Source organism: Taudactylus pleione, unplaced genomic scaffold, assembly GCF_031769625.1.
Source record: "Taudactylus pleione unplaced genomic scaffold, aTauple2 ptg000306l, whole genome shotgun sequence".
Lineage (NCBI taxonomy): Eukaryota > Metazoa > Chordata > Amphibia > Anura > Myobatrachidae > Taudactylus > Taudactylus pleione.
In genome coordinates, this window is record NW_028284707.1 from 3105465 (window position 1) to 3131560 (window position 26096).

At 47.5% G+C, this 26096-nt stretch overlaps 1 protein-coding gene across 6 annotated transcripts in view; it reads left to right on the top strand.

The window, feature by feature from the left end:
• Window positions 1-23933: 23933 nt before the first annotated feature.
• Window positions 23934-26096, top strand: part of DYNC1I1 (dynein cytoplasmic 1 intermediate chain 1) — a 503273-nt gene continuing 501110 nt past the window's right edge. For all 6 annotated transcript variants that reach the window (XM_088442236.1, XM_088442240.1, XM_088442238.1 and 3 more), the window contains exon 1: window positions 23934-24033. The gene's annotated coding sequence lies outside the window, so the exon portion shown is untranslated. The remainder of the gene's footprint in view (window positions 24034-26096) is intronic.

Here is a 26096-nt window from a genome sequence, read left to right on the forward strand (position 1 = left end):
TCCTTAGCCTTTGCCCCATGTGTCTTTTTTAATCACTGTTTCTCTTTATCTCTCTCTGTCACCCAATGTATCTTTCCTGTCCCCCACCTCCCCATCTCTCTCATCTCTGCCCCCATTCTCATTGGGTGGTGCTAAGACTTGTGGGTGGCACCTTGGGAAGTGTTGCGGTTTGGAGGGCAGTGGAGGAGGCATGCAGGGATTTCCCTAGCTCCAAGCGCCATTAGGTGTCTTCTCCTACCTTCCAATCTCTGCCCCTCCACCCCCCTACTCCTGTTTGTCGATATGCAGCAATAACAAATTATAATTACCAATGCTAAATTGTGGTAATTCATAATTAAGACCCTGTAAGAGAAAAAAGTAATTACATATTGAAAGACTTATGCAACCACAATAGAAGTATATGCTGTACCTTGAAATAGAGATTACCGTCGAAGCTGAATAATTGCCTGAGACAAGTTCAGTTTAAAATTTAATCGCGGCGACGCCATCTTGCGACTGGCCGCAAGATGCCATCTTGAAAATGAGATCGCAAGACGCCATTTTGCGAATGGCCGCCTAAGCGCCATTTTAAATAAACTCACATTTTAGTACATGTGGCGATAATACTATTAGCACCATGCGATTGCATCTTTCACCAGTTCTCCTACACACATTAATACGCACAATGGAGCTGCTAACTAGTCGCATATTAGCTAATGCATAGGACTTTGTATGAAACCGCTGTTTTATTAGCTTTATGCGCAAGCATCTGCCCCAAGTTAACTAGCATCCTTATATCAAACCCCGAATACTCACACATTACATATTCACACATAAGGTTTAATAAGCTCTAAAGTATATGATTTAAGTTGGTTCAGTTAGTTTAAATGCTGAGAAATAAAGATATTTGATAACTAAGGTATTATACATGCTAAACAAGTCGTGTTTGGTTTCGTACTGATGCGTACTCTTTCCACAGTATTCTGGTGTTATCAGTGGGGAGGTCGCATCATGCATTCTCGAGTTATGGATCGCAGAGCCTACAAGCAACAAAATGTATATTTCATGAACAACTGTTAGGATGTTGCAGGGGGCGGGAAGGGAAAGATCCCCAGCTGTTAGAGGCAGGGAGAGTCTATTTGAACCAGCCTGTTAAATGCTCTGTAACAGCTGCTTCTCCCCTGGGAACCAATGACATCAGCAACAAACTTCTCTATTGTCCTGTCTATTCTGGGGGGTATAAATATGTGTGCTCAAACGTTGGGTTCTTAGTCTTCGTGCTGAATGCTGAATGACGAGGGGTCTCTTGCTGATGCCTATCTTCGGGTCCGGAAGCGCTGCGTATGTATACTGTACTTGGGTCTGTATAATTCCTTTTGCGCCTAAATTGTGTCTGGATCAATTGCGTGTAACTGTCTGAACTTTTACTTGAATAACACTTGTGCTTTGGAACCACAGATTCCAGGTCTAAGTCTTTATTTACTGTATGACTGCGTACGCAAATCAGCGTCATCCTTAGAGGTTTATAGGAAGGATTTTAGAAGGTACAGGCAGGGGTATATAGAGGTTCATTTTAATATCGTTAGTTGGGGGCTCGTAGTGAAGTCACTTACCTGCTCACACTGTACATACGTCTATCGATATTTCAGCAAAGGGTGGAGTGGCCACATGCAGGGTTTGCCTGCAACCGCTTTGTGCTGAAAGATCGCTATCCATCTCCGTGTGAATCAAGGAAGCTGACTAGAATCCAGGGACAAGAGAGGAAAAAGTTTGTTTTCCTCTGTTGATAGAACCTTACGTTTAAACGGGTGCCGTAGTACTGAGTACGCGGCTAAGTCGCAGGTTTGCGCATAGCAAAGACGCACTTTTGTGTACGCAGCTAAAAAGTCATTATATACGGTTGTGTGGTTGTCGCATTATTGTGTATGCGGCTGATCGCACAATAGCGTATACGCACTTCTGGTTCTGCTGCCACGTGTTTTAACAAAGCCGTTGAGGTTTACCTTTTTCAATTGTTACCAATATCTGGGTTAACGTTTATTTTTCTGCACAGGAAAAAAGTGTGTAACAGTGAATATTTGTTGAACAAAGTTAAGGGTATCGTATGATCCTTAAGGGCTAGGTGCAAGGGTTAGTCTAGCCGCTCGGTAAGTAGCTTTACCATTCTATACACAGTAGCAGGTGTACATGTTGTCTTTGTTGTAGAGAGGTGCGTGGGAGTAGCCGACATATAAACTCTCATAGGTGTGGAAGTTGCCTTACTAAATCTTATCCGGGTGTGGAAGTTGCCTTTTTCAAATCTTATCCAGGTGTGGAAGTTGCCTTACGAAATCTTATCCAGGTGTGTGGGCGCCGCCGACTTAAATCGTCCACAGGTAAGTGAAAGTATCTTGATTGTCTTTCACCAGTTTAAATCTTTATTGAAAAGCGTAGGAGTTGTATCAGAATGGGAGCCGCGCAAACAGTAGAGATGTTAGACAATGATGTGCTGCTAATGGAGGCGCCGATCGGATCGGCCCGTCGTATCATGCATACTAAGTACGGTACTTATGCAATAAGGTATTGTGATTTATGGTTTAATATGACGAGGAAGAGTGTTAGACCGTTTCCCAGAATTGGTAGTTTTGATAAAAATGTGTTAGACAATGTCCGGTATAACATCAGTTTGATGCGCTCCCAAGAGAAAAAGGTCAAATATTTTGAATGTTTAAAACTGTGGCGGCATGAAGGGGATGCGTGGCTTAAAAATGTGCAAACGACGCAAACTAGCGTCGTGAGCGCATTGCCAGAAAATACATCCGCGGCGCTAAATTGCAATACGGGCGAGCCGCAAAATGGCGTGCCCGTGCGGCAAGGTAGCGTCGTGGAGAGTATTGCGAGCAGTTCACGCTCACCTCCCCCACCTTATATGGATGGAGGTGCAAGTACAGTTACCAAAAATACCCATAAAAATGTAACAAGCAACTTTTACCCTCTCTTAAGCAACTATAAAGAACATGTTCATGATGTGGATGATGAGCCTATTGTAATGTCTGCCATTTCCCATGCTGTACAAATGATAGATGCGGCATCACCACAATCACGAGTGGTGCCGCCATCTCCATCGGTAACAGCAAGGGAAGTGTTAATGCCCTCTGCACCCGTAGAGGAAGTTGTTCATACCATACGTAGCAGCAGCAGATTAAACCCCCAGCCAGGTAATCAGGTCAAAGCTAGCAGCGCTACCGGTCTGCATCCCATTCGGACAATAACTGTTCCAAATGGAAATGCAGATGCGAACGGTGTAGTGCCCACGAGGGAAGTAGTAATGCATTGTCCTTGGACAAGAGCAGAACTAAATTCCATCATAAATGATTTCCCCGATCCCAAAAAGGAATTAGCCAAATGTCAAAGATTTTTGAGAAATTTGGGTAGTTCACATGAACCCACTAATAAAGATTGGCATGTGGTGTTAAGGGCCTGTCTGCCAAGCAATACCGACGTGACAAAATTTATCACGGATTGTGTATTGGATGGTGACGTTCCCTTAACAGACCAAGTAAACCAAGGTAACATTTCCCGCATTGTAACTCAATTGGGTATATATTTTCCAGTAGTAGTTAACTGGAACAAAATTTTCACCATTAAGCAGAAGGAGAGTGAAACTGCAGAAGATTATTGCGATCAGGCTCTGCAGGCTATCACCCAGTACACTGGGATAGAAGATATTAAAGATAGCACTCACCACAGGGGAATGATAGTCACGGTACTTGTGGACGGTCTGAAAGAGAGTTTAAAAACTCGGGTTCAGACCTCACAGCCTGGCTGGTGGGGACTCACAATAGATACCCTCATAGAAACCGCCATTGAACATGATAAAAACATTTCCAAGAAGAGAGAAGCCGAGAGCGAAAAACTAATGGCTGTCAATATACAAGCTCTGGAGGGAATGACGGTAACATCACAGCCAACAGACACACTTGCACTTGCACACACACTCACTTCTGAACAAGTATGTGCTCTCACTAACCCCACGCAACAACAAACACAACTCTATCCCACTAACCCGATGCAACCACAGGTCCCAGGCTACCCACCAACTTCTTATCCCCCACAATACCCTTACCCTCCCTATCCTTACCCATATCCACCACCTTTACCCTCTGTGCAAACCTCACAACACCACATGTCTTCACCCGATACACGAACATGTTTTAACTGTAAACAAACAGGACACAAATCGAAACTGTACAGTAAAAAGAGTAGGGACCCCACATCAGGGAAGACCTGGATATCCCCATAAGGGATATGCACAGAGGCCAGCAAATGTTCAGCAGGCACCAGCTCCAATTGTAGCCGTAAATGCTTTATTGGAGAATGGTAGCCAACGCTAGGGGTCAGGTCATACCTGTAGTCTACAGATAGTCAGGTTAACGGGAAGTACTAGGGAAGAACCGGTCATGATGGTTGATGTAGCTGGTACTGAATATCCTTTTCTTGTAGACACAGGGGCGACCAGGTCAGTGATAAAATCTCCTGTTAATTTGCAGGTGACCAACGAGACAGTACCAACAATGGGTGTAACAGGTAAAGTGGAACATTATCCTTTAACAAAGTCCACAGAGGTTACTATTGGGCCGTTGCATACCAGGCATTCTTTTCTCCTGGCTGCTGCAGCTCCTACTAACCTACTGGGCAGAGACTTGTTATGTAAGATGGGATGTGTTATATATTGTACCCCTGATGGTGTATTTTTGATATCCCAGAGAGAATGGTATACGAGGTGCGGGATATGTTAGACACTCCTCAAAGGATAATGTATCACTCTACAGTTTTAATTGAAACTCCATCACAGGTAGATGAAATGTTGTCCCTAATTCCAGATTCCCTTTGGACTAAAGATGGACAGGACACTGGATTAATGAGAAACGTAAGTCCTGTAATGGTAAATTTAAAAAGCGGTAGGCAAGCTCCAAAAATTCCCCAGTACCCACTAAAACAGGAGGTAGAATTAGGGTTTTTTCCAATAATTGAGCGATTATTGCAACAGGGAATTTTAGTTCGTACAGCTAGTGTAGCCAACAGTCCCATTTTCCCGGTGAAGAAGAGTGGTGGGAGGGGTTATAGGCTGGTACAAGACCTTAGAGGTGTTAATAAGGTAGTAGAGAGCCAATTCCCTGTAGTGCCAAATCCAGCTGTCATTTTGATGCAGATCCCACCAAATGCAACCCATTTCACTGTCATTGACTTCTGTTCTGCTTTCTTCTCTGTGCCTCTCCATCCTGACTGTCAGTATCTATTCGCATTTACATACAGAGGTTTACAATACACATGGACACGGTTACCCCAAGGTTTCATAGACAGCCCCAGTATCTTCTCCCAGGCATTGCACGACTGTTTACAATATTTTCAACCTGCCAATGGATCTGTTCTAATTCAATATGTGGACGATTTATTGCTATGTTCTGAGAAACAGGACACAAGGTGGCTAAGGACAAACTACAGCCGTGCCAAACCAGAGTAAAATATTTGGGACACTGCCTAACCCAGGGGTTACGACATCTTACAACAGATAGAATCCAGGCCATACAAAACATGTCACTGCCGCAGAATCAACAGCAAATTCGTACCTTCTTGGGAAAGTGTGGATACTGTAGAATGTGGATCCCAGGTTTTTCTATTTTGGCCTTACCTTTACAGGAATTAGTCTCTTCCTGAAAGCCCGATCGTGTCATACACACAGAGGAATCACAGCAGGCTTTCCTTAATCTTAAGGATAGTCTGACGAAAGCTCCTGCATTGGGAATACCCGATTATGAAAAACCTTTTGATTTGTATTGTATGGAAGCCAATGGTTGTGCTGCAGGTGTCCTTACACAAAAACATGGTGATGCCAGTAGGCCCGTAGCATACTACAGTGCTCAATTGGACACTGTGGCAAGATCACTCCCCACCTGTTTGAGAAGTGTAGCAGCTACCGCTCTATTGGTAAAATTGAGGACGTAGTATTGGGCCATGATTGTCTACACTCCCCATGCTGTATCTGCTCTGTTGAACTCAAACCAGACACGTCTCCTCGGCTAGGTTCACCAAATGGAAACTAGAGCTAATCGCTCCTGCAAATATTACTTTTAAACGTTGCAGTACGCTGAATCCAGCAACATACCTACCATATGTACAACATGATGTACAAAGGGTGGAAGGAGAGGAGTTGCTGGCAGGAGGTGAGTTCGGCAGACATAATGATATGCACGATTGTATGACATATCTGAATCAGACCTTTACTGCTAGACCTGACATACATGACACACCTTTAGAGAATGTGGATTTAACTTTTTATACGGATGGGAGTTGCCATAGACAAACAGACACAGGTGAATTATGTACAGGTTATGCTGTTGTAAATGACACAGACATCATAGGAGCTAAACCTCTCGGTCCCCCTCACTCAGCCCAGGTGGCAGAGTTAGTAGCACTGACTAGAGCATGTGAACTGGCAGAAGGCAAATCTGCTAACATTTACACTGACTCGAGGTACGCGTTCGGGGTGGTGCACGATTTTGGAGCTCTATGGCGTCTGAGAAATTTTATGACAGCAGCAGGCTGGTGTTGCACATTCCCGACACATAAAACATCTTTTAGAAGCAATCCAACTGCCCAAAGTGGTGGCAGTAATTAAATGCAAAGCCCATACATGTGAGGATGACCCGGTGTCACTGGGCAAGAACAGAGCTGATGAAGCTGCAAAATGGGCAGCAGGGTTAAAAATGTTTTCTCCAACTGAAACAATTATGTCATTTCAAACAATTGATATGCTGAAATTAATTGAGATGCAAAATTTGTGTTCAATTCAGGAAAAATCCATTTGGAAGTCCAAGGGATGTGGGCAAGAGTCCTCTGGGCTCTGGAGGGACGGAGTAGGTAAGCCAGTAGCCCCCAAGGCATATTACCCCAGCCTGGCTCAGGCAGCACACGGCCTGACTCATCTGGGTAAACAGGGTATGTGCAAGTTGGTGAGGGCATACTGGTGCGCACCAGGTTTTTCTTCACAAGCAGAAAAGATAGCAATGTCCTGTCTGACCTGCTTGAGAAAGAACATAGGGAAAGCGATCCCTACCGAACTGTCCCACATTCCACCGAGTGATGGACCTTTCCAGGTGATACAAATTGATTTAATCCAATTACCACCCTGCAGGAACCTTAAGTATGTATTAGTGTGCACAGACGTATTTTCTAACTGGGTTGGGGCCTACCCAGCGGCCACTAATACTGCTGCGTTTACTGCCAAAAAAATAGTTCAGGAATTTGTATGCAGGTACGGTATCCCTAAAATCATCGAGGGTGATAGGGGTACCCATTTCAAAGGTGATGTTTTTCAAAATATGTGTAAGCTGATGGGTATTAATAGCCGACTTCATACCCCCTACCGACCACAAGCCAGTGCCAAGGTACTGAGGATGGAGGAAGAGGATGAGCGGGACTATTAAAAATAAAGCTAAGTAAAATCATGGCAGAGACTGGACTAGGATGGCCAGAAGCATTACCTTTGGCCATACATATCATAAGGACCACTCCTAGACCTCCTCTGAATCTGTCCCCATTTGAAATATTGGGGGTCATTCAGACCCGCTCGTGAGCGGCAGTACGCTCGCAAGCGGGTCGATGTTCCCCCACTGCGCATGCGCACGACGGAGGGAGCTCCGTCGTGCGCATGCGCGAGACCCGGCGAGCGACGGGCTCTCCATCGCTCCAGGTCTCGCACCAAAGGGGGCGTGCTGTCGATGTTGAGAGCGCCGGAGGGACTCGTCGGGGGACCTGCACACGTGGATACAGGTAAGTCGATTCTGCTATTCGCCACCTCACAGTGGCGAATAGTAACTGCATCAAATTCCAAAAATTCATAATTTCATACTAATGTATGGGGAGTGTGGAAATGAACGCAGGGGAACTTAGCAAGGAGATATCTGTGATATCTCCTGTGCTGTCTGTTCATGAATACCAAAATAACGTTATTTAAGGAAAATGTCCTTAAAAATTTTATTTTAGTGTTGATGAATAGGCCCCTCAGCCTGCAATTCCCATTCTGCCAGACTCCAGTCCTGCACACCTGAGCCAGTGGTGACTCTAGACACAGACTAGTATGGACGTCGCCTAGAGCACACCATAGGCTGGCTCAGGCGGAAAAGCCCTCCCCCACCCTCTCGCTGCCGTTATTGGATAAACACTCAGGGGAAGCCTAGCGCCGGTACTAACTTGAGCAGTACTCAAATTGCTACTTCCAGCCTGCTCCCAGCTTACTACTGATAACCCTGAATCAGTGCTTTTCTGCTATAGCCTATGAAGTGCTCATCAACATCACCTGCAGTTCACACTGCTCAACTTCTAAATACAACCTGGTTTTCTCAGCTCACTAGCACCACCTGCAGTTTACTCTGCTCAAATCCCAAATGCAACTTTTTCTTCTCAGCTACAACTTATCTGCTACCGACACAAATTCATTGTGATCCACTATTCAGTTTCTATTAACCTGCTCTCCCCTGGTCCCAATCCAGTTCTCTCTTCAGTTACAGTCTGGCACAAGCTTTTAATTACCACCGATTCCAGACCGGATCAGCCTGCATTACTTTCCTGCATCTTCCATTTGGGATTCCGGGACAGATTTAGAGACAGGGCCGGCGCAAACTACTCAGCAAAGCAGGGATGGACGGGCAGGAGAGTCTCTCTCCCCGCTCCGCTGGTCTGCTGAGTCCACTGTTGCGGACAGCTGTCCCTATTGCCTGTCGAGTTGTACGGCAGCGGACCTGTGCTGTGAGGGTGTGGCCAGTGCCATGAGGGCGTGTAGTCCCCCTGCACTATCAGACCCACTGTCTCCCCAACTACATAAAATAGAAAAAGTGCATAATTTTAAGAGAGAACTTCAAAAACAATTGTAATACTTTAGATTTATGGCCGACTGTGTGGCCAGCTAGGCAGCTGGTTATCATCATACTACCCTGATGGGCCTATTTTTATATAGAGGCCTGGAGCTGTAGCACCATCTGCGCCATTGTTAATCTGGCCCTGCCTTGATAAATTCTGATAAATAAGCCTTAAATCTGGAGTTTATATTATTATCTTTTATTTATAATGTTCTGACATACAACACATTGCTGCACACTGAAGAGATATACATGACATAAACAAATTACACCCTGCCCCAATAAGCTTACAGTCTAGAAGGTTTGGGGAACACCTGATGCATAATGAAGGGAATTATTTGTATAATAATTATTATTGTTTATTTATAACAATAATAGCAGATGGGATGTAGTTAGTTTCCCAGTGGTCGGGATCCTGGGTGTCGATAAACAGATGATGGAATCCCACCGCCCGCCATAATGACGACACCAATATCCCGAACGACATCAGGATACCGCGTAGGCATCCCAACCCCCTCCATCCCGATCGTCCTCAGCCGGGTAACTATATATGTTGTCCGGGGATGGGGGTGGTTAGGCACCTCCGTGGGAGGATAGTGTTAGGCACCCCCCCAAGAGGGTTAGGCTACAGTGAGGGGGGTTATGGTTAGGCACCCCCCGAAGGGTTAGGTTTAGGATGCGGGAAGAGGAGGTTAGGGTTAGGCACCACCAGGGGGAGGTTAGGGTTAGGCACCACTAAAGGAGGGTTAGGGGGGGGAGGGCTGGCATACTTACTAGCCCCAGTCGGGATTGTAGATCATCAGGCTTCCGGCGTCGGTATGGGAACCAGTGGCTATTCAGCCATTGGTATTTCATACCGATTCCGTAGCAGATGGATGTAAAAATGTGTTATTATAAGTAGGGATGTGCAGGCTCGGATAGGTTCGAGTTTGCACGTTGAGTTTGGATTTTTCCCTCCAAAAAAGACGGAACTCAGAAAGAGACTTTTGTCCAGGAATGATGATGTTCGTCCATGCAAGATGACGTTTTGCCTCTTTCTGAGTTCCGTTTTCTGGAGGGAAAAATCCGAACTCAACGTGCAAACTCGAACCTATCCGAGCCTGCACATCCCTAATTATAAGGCAGTAGCTTTATCCTTGGTGAATGTTTTGTTTGTGCTGCTACTGATTGTGCGACATGGGGGACAGGATGAGATACAATACAAGAACCAGGCCCTGTAGAAACCTTAAAATAGTCATAAATGTTCTCTGCTTTTATAACTGCTCTCCCAGTTGTGGGGTACAGAACAAGAATTTATGATTACAATGAGCAACAGCAATTGCAGTCACCAAGGAAACACCAGCCTTCGCAAACATTTATAGATGTTATATAGATGTGGCAGGTAGGGCCCAGAGCTGATCTAAGCTACAGCCATCTCTAGCTGCTGCCTGCATGCATTGTGATATCACAATGCAGGTCACAGCCCTATACAAAGGATGCTCAGCTACTGGCAGCCATTTTGTGGTGACACTTTGTCCTACATTGATACTCTGAGTAGTTCCTGCTTTATTTAAGCAACTTTGGATAATGATTACAGATAAGGACCCTGAATTACATCTTCCAATAATGTCCTGAACTACAACATCTTTAGAAAAAGAATCTAAATGACATATTCAGGTAAGTACTATACAACTACTTTGGGCCGGTCACCTTTAGACACCTCCCAGCGTTTAATCTGCAGTTTTTAATTTAGAAACAAAGGATAAAGCAAATTATTATTTATCTGATGTGATGCTGTATGATGGGTACACAGCAGGCTTGCCTACCCTCCCGATTTGGCTGGTAGCATCCCAAATATCGGGTGCCGCTCCCAGTTCCCCCGGAAAGGCAGGCAAGCTTCCTAGCGGCCGCCGCCCCCCACAAATGATAGAAACCCCTGCAGCAGGGGGGGGTGGGAGGCGCGGTGAATCGCGTCATCATGGCCCCAACCCCTGCTTCACAATGCCTTTCATTTTGGCATTTTGAAGAGGGGCCGGGGCAACGATAACACAATCGTGAGGCCCCGCCCCCAATACAGTGTTATTGTCCGGCCACGCCCCCCGCTGCATACAGGCATTCAGCTCCCTCCCAGAAGGAGAGAGCTGAATGTCGGCAAGTATGGTACTGTACACAGTCACACTTGTCCAATCCTCCAACTATAGACCAGACTGTTGATCCTAATAAGTATGGTATACTGTGTTCATAATCCAATCCTGCCCCTAATGTTTTGGCTACAGCATTAGCAAAGAGATGGAGCTGGCTGGGCCTGTGACAGCAGATATGCTGCCCTGCAGCAGGGTAGTGGACGGTGGAAAAATACTGCTATTGGGCCCCCCATATGTCTTGCTATGCCCCTGACCCTGTCTGAGCATAGATCCTGCTATCAGGCTACAGAGTCATTTATACTACATCACAATCCCTGTGTCAATTAATCTGATAAACAAGCCTTAATCAGGAGTTTATATTATTATCTTTTATTTATAATGTGCTGACATACTACACAGCGCTGCACATTGAAGGCATTATGACATATACATTTTGCATACATTGACATGAAACAGACCAAAAAAATCTAGCCCTGCTCCAATGAGATTACAGTCTAAGGACTTGATCCAATTAACTGCGATGATTAGAGGATGTGAGTCATCGCGGCAATAGCCACACTTTATGGGAGCCCGAACTTGCACAAATGTGCTCAAAGCCCCATAGGGCTCCGAGCAAAATTGATGCGAATTCGGGCTCGGAGTAGGCCACGAGGGGTGCGAGATGAGGTGCCGTTGCCGCCGTTTTAACGCCATGGCAACAGCAACTCGCATCCTTTGCGGCTAATTAAATTGATCCCAAGAGGTTTGGGGAACACCTGATACAGAATTAAGGGAATTATTATTATTATTATTATTATTATTATAATTGTTGTTATTTATTTATAACATTGGTAGCAGATGGACATGAAAGTGTGTTTTTTATAAGGCAGTAGCTTTATCCTTAGTGAATGTCTTATTTGTGCTGCTTCCGATGGTGTGACATGGGTGACACGATGAGACACAATACAAGTATCAGGTCTTGTAGAAACCTTAAAATAGTCATAACTGTTCTCTCTATTTATAATAACGTAGTCTCCATCCTCTCCCAGTTGGATCTATGTTTACAATGAGCAACAGCAACTGCAGTCACGAAGGAAGCACCAGCCTTCTAAAAAATGTACTAATGTTATGTATATAGATCAGGTAGGGCCCAGAGCTGATCTAAGCTACAGCCATCTCTAGCTGCTGACTGCATGCATTGTGATGTCACAGTGCAGGTCACAGCCCTATACAAAGGATGCTCAGCTACTGGCAGCCATTTTGTGGTGACATTTTGTCCTACATTGATACTGAGTAGTTCCTGCTTTAGTTAAGCAACTTTGGATAATGATTACATATAAGGACCTTGAATTACATCTTCCAATAATGTCCTGAACCACAACTTCTTTAGAAAATGAAATCTGAATGACATATTCAGGTAAGTACTATACAACTACTTTGGACCTGTCACCTTTTCCTGTTCAGATACCTCCCAATTTTTAAACTGCAGTTTTTCTATTTAGAAACCATGGATTAATCAATTTATCTGATGTGATGCTGACCAGTCTGTTGATCCCAATCCCACCACCCTCGACCCAATAAGTATGGTATACTGTGGCCATGATGCAATTCTGCCCCTAATGTTCCACAGGTGTCTTGGTTACAGCATTAGCATGGAGATATGGAGCTGGCTGGGCCTGACACGACAGTTATGCTGCCCTGCAGCAGGTTGGGGGCCTGTGGAAAAAATATTGCTATTGGGCCCCTATATGTCTTGTTATGCCCCTGGTCCTGACCATAGATCCTGCTATCAGGGTGCAGAGTCAATTATACTACATCACAATTTGGGCTTCATTCAGAGGCGGCCGTACGGTCTACGACCGCACGGCCGCCTCGATGTTTGTCCAGTGCGCATGCGCACGAGGGAGCCGGCTCCTTCGTGCGCATGCGTGAGATCCGCTACGACCGACAGCGCCGGTCGTAGCGGGTCTCTTTCCAAAGGGGGCGAGCTGTCGATGTTGATTGACAGCTCGCCCCGTTTGGAAGGCGGGCCAGGGGGGTGGCAGCCCAAACGGAGGCGATCCCATGGGAACGCCTGCCGTTTGGGGGAGGCCCCACTGACATCACTAGTGATGTCAGTGGAGAGCTTCCGGCTCTGACAGAGCCAGAAGCTCTCCGAGGCTTACGACAAGTGAGACCCTACCCTAGGGTCTCGTCGTAAGCCCCGATGGTCGCGATGGTCTATGACCATCGCGACCATCACCCTAGCGGTCGTTAGAGCTGTGGGTGTAAACCCAGAGCCTAACGACCGAAACAGAGGCGGCCGGTCAGGATGCAAGCGGCCGCCCAGTTTCTGGGCGACCGCTTGCATCCTCCGAACGCCTCTGAATGAGGGCCTCTGTACCTTGATACAGGGCCGGATTAAGGGTCACATGGGCCTGGGGCTGAAATTGGTTGAGGGCTTATTGTGAGAAGTAGAGTAGGCATGACCTGTGCTGTGTGGGTGTGACCAGTGCCATGTGGGCGTGTAGTCCCCTTACACACTTATCAGCCCCACTGTCTCCCTAACTACATAAAATAGATAAATTGCATAATTTTTTGAGAAAACGACAACAATTGTAATAGTTTAGATTTATGGCTAACTGTGTGGCCAGCTAGGCAGCTGGTCATCATCATATTATCCAGAGCCGTAATTAGACTTATTGGTGCCCTGTGCCAGAAAGAGCATTGGCGCCCCCCCCTATTTTTTAAATAGGGAGATAACTCACCCGAAAAAGGGCCATGGCCTCATGGGGAAGGGCCAGGGAAGAGATAGGGGAGGCCAGAAGATACTGGGGATAAAATAAGAGGAAGCTACAAGTGAAAATGATAATAAACAGAAAATTGACAGGCCCAAACAGTGCCCCCTGTCCTGCGGTGCCCTGTGCCATGGCACGGGTCACACTACCCTAGCTACAGCCCTGATATTATCCTGATGATAATTCCCATGAGATTGTGCTGAGGGATGAGAGGACCATGTGCTGAGCTCTGATTGGAGGAGCCCATCACATGCTCCTCTGACCAGTGGAGATCAGCAGCAGCCTCATGGGAGAGATTTATTCTGAGGCTGTGGGGTCTATTTACTAATGGTGGGTACACACTGGGCGATATTACTGAGCGACTGCACGATTACGACATCGTAATCGTGCAATCGCTCAGTAATCGTGCACAAATTGTGCACTCTTATGTCGGAAATGACCAGTGATGCGCACTTCCGCTGGTCGTTTCTGACATTGTCCATCGCCTGATCATGCAGCACAATCTGACGATGTCGTCAGGTTGCTGCATGTTGGGGAATGGGGAAGAGAGCCCGGCGCTGAACGATATCGTTAATGATATCGTTCAGCGGGTGTGCTCAATGTCATGAACAACATTGAGCACACCCTGCCGGGGACACACTAGACCACAGGTTCTCAAACTCGGTCCTCAGGACCCCAAACAGTGCATGTTTTGCAGGTCTCATCACATAATTACTAGTGAAATAGTTAGCTGCACCTGTAGATCTTTTGAAATGTCTCAGTGAGTAATGAACTCACCTGTGCACCTGCTGGGTGAGCTGCCAAAAGTGAACTGTGTGGGGTCCTGAGGACCGAGTTTGAGAACCACTGCACTAGACGATATCGCTCAGGGAGCATATCGTCTAGTGTGTATGCAGCTTAAACCTTGGATGGAGATAAAGTGAAATTAGATAAGGTACCATCCAATCAGCTCCTAACTGCCATCTCACAGGCACTGTGTTTGAAAAATGACAGTTAGGAGCTGATTGGCTGGTACCTTATCTCCATTCACTTTATCTCCATCCAAAGCTTAGTAAATAGACCCGTGTCTCTGCTCTGCCGGATGCCTGACACTGCTTCCTGTGAGTAATGTGGCAAAAGAATTGTGTGTATAAGGGACACTACTGTGGGCATTATGTGTATAAGGGGCAGTACTACTGTAGACATTATGTATAAGGGACACTACTGTGGGCAGGGGCATAATCAGACCCAGGGGGGCCCCATAGCAAAATTTTCACGGGTTCCCAAACGTCCACCGCGGCACCACCACTCTCGACTTACCACTGCTCCGTGGTTGTCCTCCTTCAGCGTGTGCTGCGCAGGGCAGGCACATCTCCTCTCCCAGTCGGCTCCGTCTCTCCTCACTGACTCAAGCTGGGAGGAGGTATGCTGAGCCTGCTGGGACATCTCCGGATCTCGCCTCCTCCCAGTATCAGTCAGTGAGGAGAGATGGAGGTGGAGCCGACCGGGATGGCAGATGTGCTTGCCCTGCACAGCACACTGCTGAAGGAGGACCCAACCACGGCTTGCCTGGCAGCGTAGGTGCAGTGGGGCGGCTGGGACCCAGAGACTGCCCAGTACCCATAGCAGCCGCACCCCCTCCACCTACGGTAGTAACGCCAGTGACTGTGGGTTTTGTGTGTATAAGGGGCAGTACTACTGTGGGCATTATTATGATTATAAGAAGCAGTACTACTGTGGGCATTGTGTGTGTATAAGGGGCAGTACTACTGTGGGCATTGTGTGTATAAGGGGCAGTACTACTGTGGGCATTATGATTATAAGGAGGAGTACTACTGTGGGCATTGTGTGTGTATAGGGAGCAGTACTACTGTGGGCATGTGTGTATAAGGGGCAGTACTACTGTGGTCATTGTGTGTATAAGGGGCAGTACTACTGTGGGCATTGTGTGTGTATAGGGGGCAGTACTACTGTGGGCATTGTGTAAGTATAGGGAGCAGTACTACTGTGGGCATTGTGTGTATAGGGGCAGTACTACTGTGGGCATTATTATGATTATAAGGAGCAGTACTACTGTGGACATTGTATGCGTATAGGGAGCAGTACTACTATGGGCATTGTGTGTATAAGGGGCAGTACTACTGTGGGCATTGTGTGTATAAGGGGCAGTACTACTGTGGGCATTGTGTATGTATAGGGAGTAGTACTACTGTGGGCATTGTGTGTCTAAGGGGCAGTACTACTGTGGGCATTGTGTGTGTATAGGGGGCAGAACTAGTGTGGGCATTGTGTAAGTATAGGGAGCAGTACTACTGTGGGCATTGTGTGTATAAGGGGCAGTACTACTGTGGGCATTGTGTGTATAAGGGGCAGTACTACTGTGGGCATTGTGTATGTATAGGGAGTAGTACTACTGTGGGCATTGTGTGTCTAAGGGGCAGTACTACTGTGGGCATTGTGTGTGTATAGGGGGCAGAACTAGTGTGGGCATTGTGTAAGTATAGGGAACAGTACTATTGTGGGCATTGTGTGTATAAGGGGCAGTACTACTGTGGGCATTGTATGTATAAGGGGCAGTACTACTGTGGGCATTGTGTGTGTATAGGGAGCAGTACTACTGTGGGCATTGTGTGTAAAAGGGGGAGTACTAATGTGGGCATTGTGTGTGTATAGGGGCAGTACTACTGTGGGCATTGTGTGTATAGGGGCAGTGCTACTGTGGGCATTGTGTGTATAGGGGCAGTACTACTGTATAGTGTAACATGAGTAAGGGGCACTACCCTGTATTGTACTGTGAATGAGGGACACTACTATGTGGTGTAATGTGAATCAGGGGCACTACGTGTTGAATTGGGGGTACTAATGTGTTGTCATACCCCTTCCATATGAGACCACTCCCCTATTTTTGCAGTGCATGCTGTCCCTTTTTAGAATGCGTCAGGGAGGGCGCACACTTAGTTTGCAGGGGGCACCAAACACCCTAGCACCGGGCCTGTTCAGAGATGGTCAGTGTACATCTCCGATGGGGAGTGGTCTTCACTTGCGCAGGACCCAGTCTGCTGTCCTGCTATCTCCCTGGCAGACCCTCCCAAGCCACAGCATGATTGACATTTTGCGGCAGGGGCATGGCTGGCACAGTTGCCAGAAATGGGGCCATACCGCCCCTGTTTTCCAGGAGGGACGAGCCCAGGGTCTGCGTCAGTGGATGCTGATTTCCTGACCTCACAGCTGCCAGGACCTGGTCAGGCTGCCGTAAGCTTCAAAAGTGCAACTGGTCGCGCTGGTGATCCCAGGCTGTGCCCGTAGAGGCAGCATGGAGTCGTGTTTCCTACAGACACCTTCTGCATTAGCAGCTTAGATGGGCAGAACTGCACAGCGCTTGTATGCAGCCATGGAAGCCTGTTTTACTACCTTAAGCTAATGTGAGTATGTGTTCAGCTAATGCAGGGATCGTGTTCATGTGCAAGAGGAAACCTCTGCCCCCCATTCATTTTACGCTGGCACCTGTCACCATTAGTATCAGCACTTACACCAGCACCAGCTGCCCCATGCTAGGAGTTTCCATAAGAAACATACTTCCCTTCTGTTATGGGACCTCCCCAGAGTGTACCAGAAACACAATGTATGGATAAATTGAAGGTGTTTATTGCAGGGCACACAGAATCCAGCAGAAATAATCCAACTTTGGGTGTGGCTGGATAGCAGGCAATGAATAACGGAGACACACTGTGGCTGGGTGGAATCGGTATGATATCCCGGCTGCCGCATGGCCGGGAGTTCGAATCCCGGCAGCGGCAGCCTGACAAAACAGCAGAGCCCGGCAGCGGAAGCCCGACAGCGCTGAAAATCCTGATCGTGGTAAGGTAAGTATCAACTAATCTAACCTAACCCCCCTAACCCTCCTTAGGGGTGCCTAGCCCTAACCTCCCCCCCAAGTGCCTAACCCTAATCCCCCCTCTAAGTGCCTAACCCCCCCCTTCCCCGCTGCCTAACCCTGTCCCCCCGGGGGTGCCTAACTCTCCCTCCCCCTAGCCTAACCCTAAAACTCCCGGGGGGGTACCTACCCCTAAATCCCCCCCTGGTGACCTAAACCTAACCCTCCCCCCCCGCGGCTGTCTGCTTGCGGCACCCGGCATCCCTTCGATCGGGATGCTGGGCGCCGGTCTCCCGGCGTCGGGGAAATGACAGGTGTCTAGATATAGACGCCGATCATTTATCCCACGCCGGGATAATGCAGTCGGGAAGCCGGCTGTCGGGATTCCGGCAGCCGGCTTCCCAACTGTATACCGGCTGGGTATGCAGCAACACTTTACATAGAAATAAGCACTTGACAAGTAGATAATCACCAGTGTGTAATATGTAATTATCAGATCCTGAATACAGACCCTCCAACATGACCCCTTCCAGCCGATACAAAATGCTCTGCTCCTGGACTTCCTTCTTAATTGATGATTGCAGTCACCTGTGAGGAAACACTTGTCTCATCTGTTAACTAGATCAACACAGGTGTCTGCAATAATTAATTAGGTGGGAAGTCCAGGAGCAGAGCATTTTGTACATGGTGGAAGGGGTCATGTTGGAGGGTAGGTGAATATTGCACTGAGGAGCTGGATGTAATTTTAAGCTACATACACACGTAAAGATTTTCTGTCCAACCATCCAACTAGTTGATTGGTTGGAATGAAAATCTGGTAAGGTATGAAAGCAAATGACAATCAGCAATTTGCTCCCAAACGCCGGAAGATGGACAAAAACTGTTGTTTGAACAAATTGTTTAGATCAAACATTTAACAAACTTGTCTGACGACCATTTTCATCTATTTTCTGGCATTTAGTAGCAAATAGCTGATCATCAGTTACTCCCATACGTTACCAGATTTTCATTCCAACCAATCAACTAGTTGGATGGTTGGATAGAAAATCAGGATTATAGCAGATAAACTGGAATTAGGGTGAGCTGCAGAGACCTCTAGGAAAGACAGGCACTGAAATACTTTGGAGTACACTGGAGTTTTAAACAAAGTCCAGAACAGTGAAGTATGCAGAAACATGGATCCAGTAACAGACAAATAATAATGACAGGCTCAGGCACAGTCCGTCAGTACTGATATGAAGTATTCCCTCTTGCTGAAGCTGGAAACATGATTTGCTAATTCCAGGGAACATGAATAGGACCAGCAACCTTCTCACACGAGGAAACAGTAATAATGACCAGCAACGTCCCTGGTGAGAAGCAGGGTTATATAGCAGTGACTAGGGCTGGCCATCAACAATTGATTTTCCAAAACTGGCTGCCAGCCAATCTCAATTACTTTTGCCATCGATGGCAGAAAACCAATGATTCTCTGCCATGGATGGATGAGCAGGAGCCAATGTTATTGTTTTTTTTTTGTGGCAGGACAGAGCACAGCTCCGCCCCTGGCATTCGCTAAGCCCCGTCCCCATTTTATCATTGGTCCGCGGCTCGGCGTGCCCAAAGCAGAGGTGACCATTGAGGGGGTGCAAACCATCAGATGGTTTGTGTGCCATTGATGGTAATCACCGATGGACCCATCAATGGTAACCATCGATGGCCACCCCACCGATGGCCATCCCTAGCAGTGACCCAAGTGCAGGTGATTGCAGTAGACACCAGATTAACTCCTACAATATATGAAAGGAGAGAATGTCCGAACATCACAGCAGCACCTCTGGTAGCACAGAGGTACTGCAGGTGAACCAATACAATGATAGAGTCATGACACCTTTCCTGTATGCATGACTCACACGGAGCTTTTGCTACATGACCACAACACTCCCACAAGCAGGGCCAGCAACAGATATCTCTGGGCCTGATACACTCATGTTTTTGGGCCTCCATGCAGGTAGGTACATGGTGCCTTGCCACTGTTCAGAGGTATAACTACAGTTGCTGTACATAAAAGAAAATGGCACCCCTTGATGTTCTTTCAAATTGCAGCTGAATACCTTACTGGTACTCATACACACATTGGAAACAATACTAAGGAGGTGTAAGAGCAAGGCAAAACATCACTATGACAGGGATTAATACCACCTACGCACACACACTGTTGTAGATAGAAAATATGTAGTGGACCATGCCCTTGTGTATCTCCAGCAACAGCCCCCTTTGTCTCTCCCGCATCCTCCCTCTGTATCTCTCCATAATCATCCCTGTGCCTCTCCATCATCATGCCCCTGTCTCTCCTTCATCCCCATGTGTCTCTCCATCATCCCCCTGTGTATCCCCATCATAATAATAATAATAATTTTATTTATATAGCGCTTTTCTCCTAAAGGACTCAAAGTGCTTTACATTTGCCTTTACAGTACAAAATAATCTTAAATAAGGGACATTAGTGAAATGCTTGGCTGAAGAGATAAGTCTTGAGTCTATTTTTGAAGGATTCTAGAGTGGAGGCCTCTCGAACTGTGCGGGGAAGTGAGTTCCATAAGGTTGGAGCCCCAAAACTGGAAGCTCGACCCCCAGACGAATTCCGGGAGATTCTAGGTACTGTTAATAGTCCTTTGTCAACGGATCGCAGTAATCAAGTGGGACGGTAAGGAATCAGAAGCTGCTTTAGGTACCTTGGGCCATGGCCATGTAGGGCTTTGTAAGTTAGTAAGCCAATCTTGAAAACAATTCGCCATCTGATAGGCAGCCAGTGAAGGGAGTAGAGAGTGGGTGTTATGTGGCTGAAACGGGGCTGGTTGGTTAATAACTTGGCAGCTGCGTTTTGTACCATCTGCAAGCGGTGCAATTCTTTTGCTGGAAGTCCAAAGTAGAGGGTGTTGCAGTAGTCTAGGTGTGATGATATAAATGCATGTATGACTTTAGGCAGATCTTCTGAGGGAATTAAGTGCTTGATTCTGGCAATGTTCCTCAGATGAAAGAATGAGGATTTGATTGTGGCTGATACCTGATGTTTAAGTGTCAAGCCACTATCCAGGACAACACCAAGATTCCGCACATGTTCAGTGTTTTGTAATTCTGATCCCAAAGCGTAAGTCCTGTTGGTTGGCTATGCTGTAGCCCTTACTTGTGACCTATCATAAGGACTACTGTTTATCAGGGTTCAGTCGCAGCCAACTGGCACTCATCCACTCCTGAAGCTCAGCTAGGCAGCCATTTAGGGTTGTTAAATCCCCCCTGTGTCTTTCCAGCACCATCCCCCTTTGTCTCTCCAGCACCATCCTCCTTTGTCTCCCCAGCACTATCTGCCCTGTATCTCTACAGCATCATCCCCCCTATTTATCCCCAGCACCACCCTCTGTGTCTCCCCAGCACACCACCCCCCTGTGTCAGTGACATCCCTGTTCCTAGCTCCATCTTCTTTGTGTCTTCAGCACAATCTCTTCTGTGTTACCATCACCATCTCTTCTGTGTCCCCAGCACCATCTCTTCTGTGTTCCCAGGGCCATCTCTTCTGTGTCCGCAGCTCCATCTCTTCTGTGTTCCCAGTGCCATCTCTTCTGTGCCAGAGGCTCTATCTTTTCTGTACCCCCAGCTCTATCTCTTTTGTGCCCCAAGCTCCAGCTCTTCTGTGTCCCCAGTGCCATCTCTTCTGTGTCCCCAGCTCCATCTCTTCTGTTCCCAGTGCCATCTGTTTTGTGTCCCCAGCTCCATCTCTTTTGTGTCCCCAGCGCCATCTCTTCTGTGTCCCCAGTGCCATCTCTTCTGTGTCCCCAGCTCCATCTCTTCTGTGCCCCAAGCTCCAGCTCTTCTGTGCCCCAGCTCCATTTCTTTTGTCCATAGCTCCATTTCCTCTGTGCCCCCAGGTCCACCTCCTCTGTGCCCCCAGCACCACCTCCTGTGTTCCCAGATCCATCTCTTCTGTGACCCCAGCACCACCTCCTGTGTTCCCAGCTCCATCTCTTCTGTGCCCCCAGTGCTGTTTCCTCTGTGTCCCCAGCACCATCTCCTGTGACCCCAGCTCCATGTCCTCTGTGACCAGCTCCATCTACTCTGTGCCCCCAGCTCCATTTCCTCTGTGGCCCGAGCTCCATCTACACTCCCCTAGCTCCATTTCCTCTGTGTCTCCAGCTCCGTGCCCCCAGCTCCAACTCCTCTGTGTCCCCAGCTCCATCTCTCTTCCCAGCTCCATCACATCTCTCCCAGCTTCTCCTCTGAGCCCCCACCTCCATCTTCTCTGTGCCCCACCACCATTTGCATTGTATCCCCACCTCTATCTCCTCTGTGCCCCTAATGCCATCTCCCCTGTGTCCCCATCTCCATCTCCTCTTGCCCCATCTCCATTTCCTCGGTACCTCTAATGCCATCACCTCTGTACTCCCTGTGCCATATCCTCTGTGCCCCCAGCACAATCTCTGCTTTTCCCCCAGCTTACTCTCCTCTGTGCTTCCAGCATCATCTCCTCTACCCCAGATCCATCTCTGTGTCCTCAGACCCATCTCCTGTGACACCAGCTCCATCTCCTCTGTGACCCCAGCTCTATCTGCTGTGTGCCTCCAGCTCCGTGTCCCCAGCTCCATTTCCTCTCAGCCCCCACCTCCAGCTCCTCTGTGCCCCCAGCACAATTTCTTGTGTGACCCCAGCTCCTTTGTGACTCCAGCACCATTTCCTCTCTCCCCAACATCATCTCCTCTGTGCCTCGTGCTCCATCTCCTCTCCCCCCAGCTATTTCCTCTGTGTCTACTCAGCCCCATTTACCTGTGTCTCCAGCAGCAAGCAATACTTACCTGTGTCTCCAGCAGCAAGCAATACTTACCTGTCTTCTGCCTGTGCTCCTTTTTGTGTCTTCTTCTCTTTGGCGCCACGACGCAGCACAATGAGATCATCCACCTTGAGCATCTCTAGATGCCACCGTCTTTCAAAACTTGCATCAGTTCTACAGCAAGTGCAGATTATCAGGCCAAGTATACCTGCTAATGTGAACGATTCTGCATCTGTGCTCGCAACCACTATCAGCGACACGCCTGTGAAAATCCCATAACACGCCCGTAAGGTGCGCTATACCACCTCCTTCACCGTCCAGGAACGCCCAATAGAATTTCAAGACATTTCTGAGACCATGCATCTCCCCTGTGCCTCAGTCGCAACTGGAACTCTGGGCCTGATTCAGACCCGCTCGCGAGCGCTGAGCGCTCGCAACCGGCCGATGGTGCCCAAGTGCGCATGCGTGCGACGGAGGTGGCTCCGTCGTGCGCATGCGCGAGACCTGAAGAACGACGGCCAAGCCGTCGTTATTGGTTGTTATGGGTCTCGCACCAAAGGGGGCGTGCTGTCGATGTTGATTGACAGCACGCCCCCATTGGTGGGCGTGCCGGGGGAGTGGCTGCCCAGACGGAGGCGTTCCCATGGGAACGCCTACCGTCTGGGTCCGGCCCCACTGACATCACTAGTGATGTCAGTGGGAGTGCTTTTGGCTCTGATAGAGCCAAAAGCTCTCCTGGGCTTGCGGCAGCGAGATCCTACCGCAGGGTCTCGTCGCAAGCCCGATGGTCGCGATGGTCTTAACCATCGCGACTATCATCATGGACGCTCGCACAGCTATGCGAGCGTCCAAGAGGCCACACTATTAAAAAAAAAAAAACGCCCTGATTCAGAGCGGGCGCTCGTTCAGAGCGTCCGGCTCTGAATCAGGCCCTCTGTGCCCAAAGACTCTGCACTTAGATACATTTGCAGAAGAAAAAAAAAATTGCACAACTGTGGCCGACATTGGCAGTGCGTCCGCCCCAGAATAAGCCCCGATGTGTGCTTTGCTCGTTGTCTACAGTGAATGCAGCAAGCTATACAGCGTCACTGTTTGATCCCTTACTGCTGTGCTTGTGTAAGAGCACGGTGCACCGGCACGAGCAGTGATTCCAAATGATTTTTTTGGGGAAAAAAAAAGCATTAAAGCAGTCGCTTTATGTAATACAGAATGTACAAGTCTACTATAGTTTTAAAACCAAAAAAAGATGATCGACCTTTCAAATGATTTTTCTCTTGCATCATGTGTTCAGGAGGAGCGTGCTATGTGCCAGTAACTATTATCATCTAGCTGTCTATATTAGCGTGATGAACTTGTGCCCCTCTCATTGAGCACTGTCAGACAGACTAGTGCTCCCCTCCCAAGCTGAGGGAGGTGGAGGAGAGAGAGGGAAGGGTTATGGGCTGATGCTAATGAGGCTGAGCTGGAGCCAGCATGAGACAGCGGATTCCTCTTCAGCAGCATCATGCAGTAGTTACAGTGAGAGCATCCATTCTGCTGTACCAGGGACCAAGCCTCATCCCTTGTTTATAGCAGCGTTTCCACCCAATCCATCTCCGGCATCTCCATATAACAGGGAAGGAAGGTAAATATCTGCAAGCAGAGAGCGGCATTGTGTGATGTCTGTGCGGCAGCAGCATGTGTTACAGCACCAGAGTAGGGAATGAGGCAGGGGGTTTTATATTCAGACTTTTACATTTGCCTAGGCTTGAAAAGTCAGGGTATATACCCCTGGGTAATCCTTCCATGAACCCAGTGTTACCCAACACACACATCCAACTGGGGAGCCATTAGCGGCCCCCATATGTGACTCATCATTTGTGGGTAATGCTGAGTAATGTGCTGTCTAATCTTACAAGATGGGCTGTTTGTTATGTTGTTGTGTTTGGAATTTTAATAGAAGCTTATTAGTTTTCATGAGTTTGGCCTCTTGTCATGTAGTTTTACTATCCCTGCCATGTATAATCTGCCCATGTCATTCAAGCCATTCAGCCATTACATAGCCTTAACACAGTGAATGGGATGTTATATAATATATATATATATATATATATATATATATATGTTTGTATATATATATATATACAGTATATAGAAGAATTCAATGCCTGAATGCCTGGTTTGCAGTTTACTGTACACATATATGTATATATTATTGATCTAAACAGTAAATGACAATGGATTGAACTATCAGATTCATGCACGAATCAGATACAAGAACATTTTGCATATTGATCCAACTTTTGAAATCTTCCCTCCGGGAGAAGAGGAGACGCAGTTGGCCACTTCGGGGGGCGGTGAAAAGCCATGGCAAAAATTGCCGCTTCTTAAAATAATTTAGCCCCGCCCCCCAATATGGCATGGGTGGGACGCTGTAGATCCGGACACTCTTCCATGTTGTGTCGGGCTACCCAAAAATTCGGGAGCCTCCCGCATTTTCCAGGAGAGTAGGTAAGTATGATATTGATTTGGGGTTGGATTAACTGAAGATTGCTTCATAGTGACAAACTGTATGTATCAATGATGTTACATCACCCAACTCTGCAGGGTTCTACAAATACTTTTATTGTATCTTCTACGCAGTTCTTTGCATTCTTTTTTTTGGGGGGAGGGGGATTATAAAGTATAATTTATCAATAGCGCTGCACAGTAGGGTGGGTCGAAAAAACGAAACAAAATTGGCAGTTCCAAATTCCAAGAGTGCGGAAAAGTTGTGGGTCTATAACAGTAACGGATGTGCAAAATTTCAGCTTGGTCGGGTAATTTTTACTATCCCCAGCGGGCGCTTGAAGTTTTGAAAATGTGATACAAATTAGGATATTTTGTAATTAGGCGAGGGTACGGTTTGGGGGCACATATTTTGGCAATGAAGTTGTTTTTAGGTGAAAACGATTTGGTTGAACTTGGATACAAACCTTCAGTGTAGACGTTTAAGAGGGGGTCTATGGCCCTCGGAAAATAAGGTAAAAATATAGCAATTTTCCATGAAATGCCATCTTTGCCGCGTGTGCTCCTGAGACCGACTGGCACTATTTTCAGGTGTTCTGACTTTAAAATATTATTTTCTAGGAGGCAGGGAGTAGGGATGGACATCAGAAGCCCACCATCAAATGCTGGCAGGACTTCCACCATTGAAACTTTCGATGCGAAGATAACTAACCATCGCATCAAAAGTATTCAATGGTAAAAACTATTTATATGATTTGCGCATGCACCAAAAAACCCTGCAGCGCTATTGGCAAGTGGTGGAGTCGGGACGGGGCTAGGGGCGGGGCCTGGAGCAACATACATACCGTGTCCTCTCTAGTGTAGCTAGCAGCGCTGTTGCACTATGGGGTCTGGAGGGTACACTACTAATATAGTCTGGCTCCAGAGTCCATCATGCTCGGCGCTGGTGGGGAGGCCACTGAAGTGAGTCCAGTGTGTTACAGCCAGGCAGTGCGGAGCAGAGACACAGCTGACACTGACAGTGTGAGAGAGTGTCTCTGTGCTGTGTGAGTGACTGCTGCTGGGCGAGGGCTGCGCTCTGATTGGCTCTCTGTGCTGTATGAGTGACTGCTGCTGGGTGAGGGCTGCGCTCTGATTGGTTCTCTGTGCTGTGTGAGTGACTGCTGCTGGGCGAGGGCTGCGCTCTGATTGGCTCTCTGT